The sequence below is a fragment of the Talpa occidentalis genome, unplaced genomic scaffold (assembly GCF_014898055.3).
Source record: "Talpa occidentalis isolate TD23 unplaced genomic scaffold, MPIMG_talOcc4v2.1 talOcc4.5, whole genome shotgun sequence".
Classification (NCBI taxonomy): Eukaryota; Metazoa; Chordata; class Mammalia; order Eulipotyphla; family Talpidae; genus Talpa; species Talpa occidentalis.
In genome coordinates, this window is record NW_023604861.1 from 49,153,293 (window position 1) to 49,165,171 (window position 11,879).

The 11,879-nt window shown below is 42.3% G+C and overlaps 1 pseudogene; it reads right to left on the bottom strand.

Moving 5' to 3' along the window:
- Positions 1-4,545: 4,545 nt before the first annotated feature.
- Positions 4,546-5,372, bottom strand: LOC119258525 (tubulin alpha-1D chain-like; annotated as a pseudogene).
- Positions 5,373-11,879: the final 6,507 nt, after the last annotated feature.

An 11,879-nucleotide genomic window follows, 5' to 3' on the forward strand; every position in this document is an offset into this window, starting at 1 on the left:
CATCACAGGTATTCCAGCCATGCCCTCATCTAAACCTGATGATTTTCCAAAGGCCCCACATCCTACTGCCACTACATTGGAGTTAAGACTTCGATACACTAATGGGGGGAGGGAGAGAAAGACCAATATTCAGTCTATAGCAAAAAGGTTACTTGTTGAAGTTTATAAGCAAGAAGGTGGCAAGACCAAGTCTGGGACTGATGTCTCTGGATGTTTGTCTTCTTTTGCTTTTTACAAAAAGGACAGCACAAGGCATGATCAACCACCAAGCAGAGAGAATGTGGTGGGAAGTTGGAGGGAAAATAGGTCTTGATGAGATTTGGCATGCTGATACCTGGCTCAGGAGAGTCTGAATCTGCCCTGCCAACAGCCCTTTCTACTGGTAAGACACATACAAGGAAAAATGGAATGCAGAAGCAATGCCATTTTATTGTTAGCTGAGATGCCTGGCAGTTCTTCAGATACAGTGCTCCCCCAAACTGAGCTGGGATATTTAATAGACTCAGAGCCTAAATGGGTCTTTCCTCTTGATTCTCAAATCTTATATCAGGGGACTGCTAAGTCTGCAGACACTGTGAGTGACCCTCCATGAGTACTGGAGTCTGCTCAGGGTCCCTAATCTGGTACTAGATGAATGGGCTGTCTTCCCTCTTCCTGCCTGGGACAACCCCAAGTAGCACTGCTTGGCAAAGCCTCAGAGCACAATTCATTTGCTTTTTTTAAGGATACCTTAATAGAAGGTTAGGGGCCCATAAAGGAGGGACCTTGCTCAGGAACGGCTAGTCACAGCTCCTAGAAGCTTGTTGGAGCCCACTGAGATTTAAGACAGGGACAGGATCATTCTTCTAGATCCCAGAGGCCACTTTGTTCTACTTAAACCCTGACTCCCAAGGCCATCCATTACCCTCCATCCCTCATAACACCCCTGCCCTTCCTGATCAGGTCAAAGCTAGACCCAACCCTCCCTTGTCCTCAGTTTCAAGAGCCTCAAAAATGTATTTTGAAGCCCAGGCTAGTCTGAAATAACTTGGCTGGTGTGACACATCAATGTCCCTTATCTCCCATCCTGAAAAGCATTTCCAGCCTCCTTCACTTCTACCTCTTGTCTCAGCGACCCTTGTGAAGAACGATGTCATCTATGTGCATCTTCATATCATCAGTTATTAATAAAGTCTCCAAAAATTAATTACTGGTTTCATTTTCCTAGATGACAACAAAGCAAACACATTTTATTATGGAGATTTTTCTCTAGTGAAAAACAACAGAAAAATCTGAAGACGTCAGCATTATTTCTTTTCATCCACTGTGGAACATCGTAGCGGACAGAATAATGGCCAAAGATAGCAAGGTCTAATCCCTGGATTTTGTGAATGTGATCTTATTGGGAAGTGAGTCTTTGCAGATATGATTAAGGTCAGGATCACAAAATGAGGGGATTACTCTGCATTTTTCAGATCAACCCCATCACAAGTATCCTTAAAAATGGTTATCACACTCCAATTTCTCATCTTAAAAGAAAGCACGCATTTATTAGCTTAAGCAGGAAATGATTTGTTGCACTAGGAACATGATCCAGGTGAGTTTCTGTCCACAGTTGGTTGCAACAGCCTGAGAAACCCTGACAAAAGGCCTGCTCCCACCTGCCAGCGCAGCCCCCAGATGCACACACGCCTTTTCTCCACCACCATGAGGCAAACGAAAGCCAGGATCGCCTCCATATAGACTTCTATTTTCATCCCTATTGTTCCAAAGAGGCTTTGATGTCACAAAATTTTACAGTTTCTGTGAGGGATTAAGTTTGAAATGCATTATTGGCTAAAACTTTAGTCAGTTATCAGCAGTTACTGACTTCTTCAGGAAGGTCTAAGGGGGAAACATGCAGAGCAATGGGGCAAGAATTAGGGGACCCCAGTAGGACAGCAGGGAAGACTAGGAAGCCACACAGGCTCTTTTATCCCTTGCTCCTTCACCTTTCCCTTGGCTTCTGTGACCCACACCCCTTGCCACTTTTCCTTCCAACACTCTGTCTAGCCCTTATGTTTCATCTGAGATCCTTCCTTCTCTGTTCCTTAAACATCACCTTCTGAGGGCTTCCATTTTGAACCTCTATTAGTCACTTAACAAATACTTAGTGAGCATCTAGACAAAGTGCTATGCTAGGTTCTTGAGTCATTTAAAAAATGAATCAAACAGCCTCTGTCCTACATGAGTAGGTAGGTAAGGCTGAAAATTGAGTGGGAAAGGAGTGCCCCCCTCCCCTCAACCTCTGCCACCAAACTCAGAGCAGTCGCTTATCCACATCAAGAGTGAGGGCCATTGGCTCTACTCTAATTGACATTCTGCATGTCAGCTGGAATCTCCTTCACAGGCTTCCTGCCCCATGTCTCAGACTCAAGTACCAAGGTAAACCCAACTATGCCTTACTTCCCCTCTCCTGGGTTCCACTTTAAGGAATGGTGTCACTTTTCACGGCAACACCAACTTCAGAGACCTGGGCATCACCGTCATGAAGCCCTAACAGTCCCTCTCCTTTTGTATCATCTGTTCTTCTAGGGCCCACCCCCCAGGGCAGGGAGGAGGTGAAGTGACAGACACCAGAACACTGAGGTCTCAGCAATTGGCAAGCTTTCTGGGGCAAATGGTGAAGGCCAAGGAGTTTTGATCAGGGAAGGAGACTTGTGAATTTTTTGTTATTTGTGATGATTCCCAGTGACAAGATAGGAATGAGCACTCCCTGCTCCCCTACTTGGGAGGGGTTCCTCAGCATTTCAGCTCACCCTAAGTTTGTGCAACTTCAGGGATTACTTGTGACACTTGGGCTTCTAAACCTGCAGACCAAGCATCGAGAATCACTTTCAAGCCAGTTTCCTGCATGGCAAGTTGGGATAATGCATATTTTCTGAGATGGCAGGGAGAACTAGGGAAAATACATGCCAGTACACTCTATACTGGGTGTGTATGTTTCCATGCTAGGAGACCCCTGTTCTGAGACATGTCCTCCCTCCTCCCCATCCCTGGCTTGAAGTGGCCGTGTTCTTACAACACATACTTCTGGGCACCCTTCACAAGTTTTCCTAACTCCTTGAAAGAGGGAGGTGTATATCTGCAAGGTCCACTGGGGGACTTCCCATCCTGCCCAGGACACTAGTTTGCAAGGGGAGAGAAGACACTTGCAGGAACAGAGGAGAGGCCCAGAACACAAGGCCACATCCACAGACTGGCTAATCAATGTTTTCTTGTGTTTGTTTTTTAAGACAGGGAATACTTTACTCAAACTTATTACAGAAAGGAAACTTTATAACAAAGCTTCATGTTTTGTTTTGTTTTTAAAGATTTATTTATTTATATATACAAGAACTGGGGTACAGGCCAGATGCACAGGAGGGTGAGAATATTCACCAGAGACAGAGAGGGGAACAGAACAGGCAGACTGATGAAATACACTGCTGAGGGGAGCATCGGGCAAGGCAGGAGAGGTCTGCCACGCTATGTGGGACCCTCGCTGGCCTGCGGGGATCTAACTGGTGCTGCTGAGGCTGCAGACAGCTTCACAGTACAGCGCTTAACCCACTGCGCCACCAGAGGAGGCCCATTCATGTTTTAAACATAGGTCAATAATTTATGAGTGTAAATGCTGCTACATACAAATCAATTGATCAGACCACAACATTTCCATATTTAAAAGAGCTGTAAAAGGGCCTCTCTGGTGGCGCAGGCAGTTGAGCGCCGCACTGTGAAGCTTGTTGCAGCCTCTGCAGTGCCGGTTCGATCCCCCGCCGGCCTCGGAGCAACCCACATGGCAAGCAGACCTCTCCTGTCTCATCCGCTGCTCCCTCAGCAGTGTATTTCATCAGTCTGCCTGTTCTGCTCCCCACTCTGTCTCTGGTGAATCCTCTCACCCTCCCGCACATCTGGCCTGTACCCTGGTTCTTGTATAAAAAATAAATAAATCTTAAAAAAAAAAAAGCTGCAAAAGCAGCACTTTTGTGACAGTAAATTTGGTGTTCCTTTCCTTTTCCCTCACTCTCTCCTTCAACAGAATCGCCTTCAAAAGAATCTCATAATCCTCCACAAGGTAAGTTGTGCCCTCACAGGCCTCAGAAAGTCCTCCTTCCTCCATGGTTTAGCCCACATACCAGTGAACAAAGGTAGGTTTGGCATACAGCAAGTTAAATGTGTGGTCCAGGTGGGCCCAGGCTTCAGCAGTGGTTGTAGTGGTGCTCAGCATGCATTCAGCTCACTTGGTCAGGTCTCCAACAGATCCACAATGGGAAGCTGGTAATCAATGCCAACTTCAAAACCAATAGGGCACCAATCCACAGACTGGATGGTATGCTTGTTCTTGATGGTGGCAGTGGCAGCATTGACATCTTTGGGAACCACACCACCACAGTACAACAGACAGCAATTCATATATTTACCATGTTAAGGGTCACATTTAACCATCTGGCTGGCTCAGAGCACATACCGGTGATCTCTGCAACAGAAAGCTATTCATGGTAGGCCTTCTCAGCAGAAATAAGGGCATTTGTGGCCAGAGGGAAGTGGATGTGGGGATAGGGCACCAAGCGGGTCTAGAACTCTGTCAGATCAACATTAAGGGCTTCATCAAATCTGAGGGAAGCAATGACGGAGTACACAATCTGGCTAGTAGGGCTGTTAAGTTAGTATAGGTTGGGCACTCATCATTGAGGTTCCTATGAAGATGTCATGGAGGGCCTCATTGTCCACCATGAAGGCACAATCAGAGTTCTCAAGGGAGATGTGGGTTGTGTGGATGGATTTGTAGGCCTCAACTACATATCTTGGGTGAGGTGATGTAAATGTGGAAATCTTGGGTGGGGGGATGTAAATTGAGCATACCAGCTTGGACTTCTTGCCATAATCAACAGGGAGGTGGTCCATCAGCAGAGGTGTGAGCTCTGAACGGTTCTCCCACCAAAGGCATAGAAAACCAAAAAGCCCTGAAGACCTGTGCACTGGTCAGCCAATTCCCGAATTCAGTCCAAGATAAGGCTAATGAGCTCCTTGTCAATGGTGTAGTGCCCTTGGGCATAGCTATAGGCAGCATCTTGCTTGTGACAAGCTGCTTGGGGTAGAAGAACTGGCAGTAGGTGCCAGTGAGAACTTTCATAAATGACTATGGGTTACAGAGCTACAAACACTACCCTGGGCACATGCTTGCCAGAGCCCGACTCATGGAAGAAAGTGTTAGAGGAGTCATCTCCTACCCTAATGGTCTTGTCACTGAGCATCAGGCCATCAGGCTGGATGCCATGCTCCAGGCAGTAGAGTTCCCAACAGGCATTACTGATCTGGATACCAGCCTGCAACATGGAGAGGGATGCACTCACACATGGTTGCTGCTTCATAGCTGCAGAGCAGATGGCGGAGAGGAAGACAAGAGGTCGTTGCTTCTTACAGCTCGACTCTTAGGCAGTCAATGTAAGAGAACCTAGTCAATGTGTCTTTTTTTTTTTTAATTAAATGCAAATATTCTTTCTGTAATTGTCTTCCTTGAAACAGCTGAGAGACCTGATAAATATGTGAAGGTGATGCCTGCCCCTGAGGTCCCACGGCTAAAACCTATGGACAGGCATTTCAGATAGATAAACACTCAGGTGAGCATAATAGTAATACATCGCTGTACGTGGAACATGTATCAATCAGTCAAGCAGGACATACAACTCTGTTCCATGAAAACTGCAATTGTAAAGACCTGCTATTCTATTCTTGTGGCTGTTAAGCTGGTTACTTTTAGACATGTGTTATTTACTAATGAAGAAATATATATGACACTAATCACTATGTCACCCCAATAACTTCTATAAAGATGTAAACACACATATTCTATAAAATCTATATAAACCTTTGGGCTTGTGAGCCATATTTAACGATGTCTTCTGATATAAGGGATACAAGCACTGCCTGATGAGTACTTAATAAAGAACCATTTTCTAATTTCTCTACTAAAGCTGCCCTTTAGGGAAATTATGTGCAGATAGTATAGCTGTAAAATGTCAAAAAATCTCATCTAAAACTCCTAGCATTAAAAGTTGTTAAACTGATTATGATAACCAAATGAAGTGGATAATCCTCAATCATATCCTGAACCTAATAAATAGCTGTGAAGGACATTTTGGGGCCAATTGGCCCTGATAATACTACTACAGTTTTAAGAGATGTTCTGGGTGTTATAAAAGACTGGTTTGAGAGGTAGGTGGTGAGAAGGTAGGTGGTGAAGATGAAGGGTGAGCATTGCAGTGACTAGCTAAAGCGCTCATTCTTTTTTTTTTTAATAAATATTTATTTATTTATACAAGCACTGGGTACAGTCAGAAGCGTGGGAGGGTGAGAGAATTCACCAGAGCCAGAGCGGGGAGCAGAGCAGGCAGAGGGACCGAAGTACACTGCTGAGGGGAGCAGCGGGCGGCAGGAGAGGTCTGCGTGCCATGTGGGACCCTCCTCCGATGGCCGAGGAGCAGCCGGGAATTGAACCAGCACTGTAGAGGCTGCGGGCAGTTCGCAACCCAGCGCTCAACCGCTGCGCCACCGGGGAGGCCCTCCTAAAGTGCTCATTCTTTCAAATTTTCTAAACAAAGACTGGTTCATTAAAAAAAAAAATAGAATGCCACTCTTGTGTTTATTATATGAAGGGGAAGGACTATTATTACAGTCTTCTACATAGGTATTTTTTATATTAGTAAACAGAACACTTCACAAATCCTACATTCACCACATCTTTGGGGCTGAGGGAGTATTGTCCACTGATTTAGGACTATAAAGTGATTCTCCTGAGATGTTTTTGGCACCATTTGGCTTTCAGAACATTTCCAAACCTAGAAGTGTTTAGAAAAGAGGTGCCCTCGGGCACCCAGCAATAATGAACAGACTCTGAGTTTCCACAGTGACTGGCTGGTTCAGTGAGCAGGAAGAAAGACATGCTCAGACTGCCTGTGTCTATTTTAAAAACCACAGTTTTCACAGAAAACATAAAAGGAAGGAAACAAAAAAAATCAGTGTTTGTGTATATAGAGGGCAAAGGTAAGTAGAAAACAGTATAGATGTTGCTATTGGAGAAAAAAGCTAACAAGAGGAGTTGGAAGAGTGAGGAGGGCTCCTGTCACCAGAATGGTAAGCCTGCATTGGCAGCCTGCTCTTCTTCAAAATCAACAAACACTTCATGTGTACAAATTCCTGGAATCCTCACAACCCCTTTGTGGAGGCAGAAACCGATATTACAGAAGAAACCAACTTGGGGAGATCAAGGCCAAGGTCATGCCAATTGTAAAAAGTAGAACTAGAATGTGCAGCCACATATGTTTGATTTAAAAACCATGTAAGCACCTAATTGACTACTCAGTATTACCCCCAGCTCAGCTGGAGCAAGTACTAGAGGGGGTTGCTTACTAATCTCGGTACTTTAAGTAATAAAAGGAGCACATAAAGGGAGTTCATTTGTAGGAAACCTCTGGTACAAAGCGAGTCTGAGGAGAGGATGCTGAGGTGAGAGGATGCAGGAAAGGACCACTTAAAAGCACCAAAGCATTTAACTCACACCACCATCTGAGGGGCTCACTCTCATTATGGCACAAGCCTTACATGATAAATACACAAGCGAATAATGTACATGGACTACGGAAAGGCTTAGCAGTCCATTTACAGTATCAACCCCCTTAGGTATAAGGAAGTTAGATATAGCCAATGAGAAAAGGCATAGGGAAAACACCTCATGACATAAACTCTAGAAATATCTTTGCAGATTTGACCTTAGCAGCAAGGAAAACTGGGACTATATCCAACTGAGAAGATTCTGTACAGCGAAAGAGATAGTAACCAAAATGAAGAGACACCCCACAGAATGGGAGAAAAGATTTGCATACATCTGACAAGGAACTGATATCAACAAAGAGCTCATATAACTTAACAAAAAGAAAACAATCCAATCAAAAAAATAGGCAGAAGAGCTAAATAGGCACTTTACAAAGAAGACATGTAGATGACCATAAGCACATGAAAAAATGTTCATTATCACTTATTATCAGGAAAATCCAAATCAAAACAAGAGTCCACCTTATACAGTAAGAATGGCCCATATCGGAAGGGCCAGAAACAAGTGCTTACAAGGATGTGGGAAGGAACCTCTTCACTGTTGGTGGGAAGGTAGACAGATCCAGCACCTAGGGGAAAGCCGTGTGAAGGTTCCTCAGAAGACTAAGAATGGACCTGTCACACAATCCAGCAATTCCACGCCTAGGTATCTACCCAAAGAACACAAAAACACTAACTGAAAAAGAAACCTGTGCTCCCATGCTTGCAGCAGCACTATTTACAATAGCCAAGATATGAAAACAACCTAAATGCCCTAAAAAAGATGAGTAGATCAGGATGTGATGTACACACACACACACACACACACACACAATGAAATACTACTCAGATATCAAAAAAGATAAACTTGTGCCATTTGCAGCAACATGGATGGAGCTCGAAGGGATTATGCTCAGTGAAATAAGCCACAAGGAGAAAGATAATTACCAGATGGTATTACCTGCATGTGGAATACAGAGAATCCAAAAAGAGTCAAAGACAAACTATGAAAGAAATCCTTGAAAACTAGGGCCTGAGACATCCAAGGGAAGGGGAAAGGGAAAGGGAGAGAGAAAATACAGATGTTAAAGCACTACATTAGGAGAAGACAAGGGTTTTGGAAAGAAAAATCTGAGGAAAAATGACCCTTTTTGGACCAGTATCTGAGAAGACAGTCCCCAGAGACAAAAAAATCTGAGAAAATACGCATGTTGAACCACTATATTAGGAGAAGATGAGGGTTTGGGGAAGAAAAATCTGAGGAAAAAAAACACATGTTGAAATATTAGAAGACAAGGGTTTTGAAGGGAGTGAGCACAATGGACTATGAGGGAGGACTATGGGTGCTTGGTGGTGGGAAAGCTATGATGACCACACCTAAGGGGAGAAATCTTGTATTTCCAAAATATTAACAATGGTACTTCATTAATTAAAAAATAAAGATGAGGCTAAGTAGAAGAAAACATAAATGGATGAGCATTATCACTTTTTATCGTATCAGGATCTGAAAACAACAAATTGTTGGGACTAAATTGTTGAAGTTTATCACATAGGACACTTCACATGTAGTCAGTATTTCAGTGGTTCTTGCATTTGTACATTAGCTTTATCTGAGAGGATTTTCAAATCCTGATGCCCAGACCAATTAAACCAGAATCTCTGAGGACTGGTCCATTTTTCTTGAAGCCCCCTGAGAAATTCTACTACGTAGCCTGTGTGGCAAAATCAGTTTCTAGTCCAATGTTCAATGAATAGGCAAGCTTGATTTTTGTTTTACAGAGGAACAATTACAATTGTCTAACAGCAGCATCAACCAACAATATTCATCATCTTGATTCCTTCTGATACACTGAGTTTTATTGTTTTATTGTTGTTGTTGTTTTTTAAAAATACTGGTCTCACCAGTTTTGAAAACATGGGATTAAATATCTGGTAAAGTTTTGGTGTTTCACATAAGCATGAATTTAAAAACGATATAGATGGTGAAAAAAAGAGCTCATCTTAACATGGCTGAATTTTATGGATAATTTTAGAGGGGAGATTTGAGTCCTCCAATAGAATTTTCAAGATGATGAAAGTGTATTTTGACATATTGAGCTTTAACCCCCAAATAAATGTACGCTAACGTGTATCATTCTACCACCCTAGTGAGAACACTGGCTTTGGAGTCACACAGAAATTCTGATTCGCCTTTTCACTTAGACTATGTCTTACATTCCATTTCCCACCTGTGAAATGGGAACAATACCTTCCTGAGATTATTTTGGAGCCTGAGGAACAGCACCTAGCAAGAGTCTGGGGCACTTTTGGAAGGCACACAGTAAGTGCTAACATTGGTTGACAACACTGTATGATGGGGAATGGGTTCACATTTTGTTAGATGGATGTTACCACATCCCAACCACCACCAAAGCCCCCATAACCCTCCACCACAATCTATCATGTTGCCTTACATTTGGTGCCTTCCCCACCCTTCCCCGCCCACCCCCTCCACTGTCTCTCTCTGGTAGTCACAATTTTAGTCATAGTTCTAGTTTGTTTTGCTTGTTTTTTTCTGTTCCTTTTTACTCTATATTACACTAGTGGAATCTGCATAGAACTTTGTAGTTCAGTGGTTTTGTAGAATAGTGAATCTCAATGATCATTTTGTCAGTAGTGCTGAGGTTGAGAAACCTTGCCTTAGCTGGAGGAATCCACAGCATCAGAGACAGATTCAGCCAAGGTTATATAGATTCAGGAAATTTGGGTGCCAAGAAACCATCACACCTGGGGTAAACAACACAAAGCAGACCTTTGGATTGTAAGACCAAGTCTTTGCCTACCCTAAAAGGTCCACTATACCATCCTGCCCCCTGTTCTTAAGCAGGGTAAGAATTTTTAAAGGGCCCATGCCATCCTACAACTGAGAAAATAAACCACTAATGAGTAGAAAAGCTGGTTTTCACACATGCTTATATTATTTACAAATCATATGCACATACAGACTCACAAATAACTAGTTTTGACTGGTTGTCTTTTAGGAAATACCTAAGGCTAGCTATAGATCACAGGAGCTGAAGTTCTATCATGGCTTTTCAGAAAATAACTCTCCATAGTTATTTTGTGGAGAGGCATATCACATGTTTCTGATAAAGAATCCAAGGCAATAAAAACTAAGGAGTAGAGATTTTACCCAAGAAAGTAAGTTAATCATTGCATGCAGACAGAACGCTCACGACAAACTAGGCTCAAGATTCAATTCTGTTCGTTATCACTTACTAAGACAACTATATATTTTTGGAAATATTGACACAAAATAACAATGTAAGTAATATAAAATTCAATCCTTTGTTAAACAGCATTTATCCAAACAGGTTCACAGCCTACAGATACTAGATTACTAGGTACATATCACCAATATGTGAACCAGTGATATTGACACATTACAATAGCCAACATAGCACTAGTTTTCCTACACTCAAAAACACAATTCTGAAGTTTGTAAACCATAGTCAAATGAAACATTTATAAAAATGTTGCTTCATCTTTACAAAAAAATGATGCTACAGAAAATTTCTGACTTTTAAACAAAAGTAGCTGATTGAGGCTGGACTGATATTTCCCATGATCATCAGGTTCTCGAGGTAAAAACAAAAAAAACGCTTTCCCATTATATGTTGAAAAATGTTTTCTTAAAAAAAAAACCAAGCTTCCCATTTGTTAGCAGAACACTAATCTATCTTCACATCTCAGTGGGTAAATGTATACCCCCACTGAGTCTACATTGGTGTACATTAAGAGAATGTTATGAAAAACCATTTAAATCCCTAAGAGATTAAGTAACACAAAGATGTAAGACAGAAAGTGAGAAAATGTTTCATATGCGACAAGTAGTTGAGCCTTAATAAGAACATTTTACATAAAATCCACAAATATTATAAATGAGTAAATTGTTCATGAAATTCAAATAGGTAAATTTTAAATGAAGTACACACCAGACATGCAAATGAAGACAAGTTACTTAATGTACAATAGCTAGAATGTGGGCTTTAAAATTTGGGTTGAGTTCCCTGGGTTTACTTTAAGCAATTCTGATACTTCCTATGTGACCTTAAATAAATTAAAAAAATTATTTTCACCCAAGGATCATGCTGAGGGTTAAACTAGTTACTCAATAGGAAGTACCGGTGCACAGTAACTGAACAGCAGCTAATGCAATAGACTGGCAGCTGTTAAAAGATTTTCCTCCCCTAGTGAGGAAAAATTGGGCCTCAGTTAAGGAGTATAACAAAGTTGCACCTAAATGCCCA